This window comes from Bombina bombina, chromosome 2 (genome assembly GCF_027579735.1).
Source record: "Bombina bombina isolate aBomBom1 chromosome 2, aBomBom1.pri, whole genome shotgun sequence".
Taxonomy (NCBI): Eukaryota; Metazoa; Chordata; class Amphibia; order Anura; family Bombinatoridae; genus Bombina; species Bombina bombina.
Genome location: NC_069500.1, coordinates 867,571,378 through 867,571,803, shown reverse-complemented (window position 1 = coordinate 867,571,803; position 426 = coordinate 867,571,378).

Sequence of the window (426 nt, the reverse complement as noted above, 5' to 3'; positions counted from 1 at the left end):
CACCTTTATTTTTGATGACAATTATCCTTGGTATGGAGGAAACCAGTGTCGTACAAATTTCTGGAGAGATGTTCTGCCCTTCTTCAGAGATATTTTTTTCAACTGCTCTTTGCTGGAGGGGTTGTGTTGCTCTACCATTCTCTTTAAAATACCCCAAAGGTGTTTTACTGGAATCAAGTCAGATGACATACTTGGCCAGGTCATAGTTTTCACTTGTTTCTCTTTTAGAAACTCCTTTGTGATTTCTGCAGTGTGCTTTGGATCATTATCATGCTGGAGTATTCATCCTCTGCCAAACTTCTTGAGACTGGGAGTCATCTTGTCAGCAAGTATTTTGGTATATTGCAGGCATTCATGATGTCATGTATAAATGTCATCTCCCCAACACCTTTTGCAGTCATGCAAGCCCCTATATCGTCACACTCT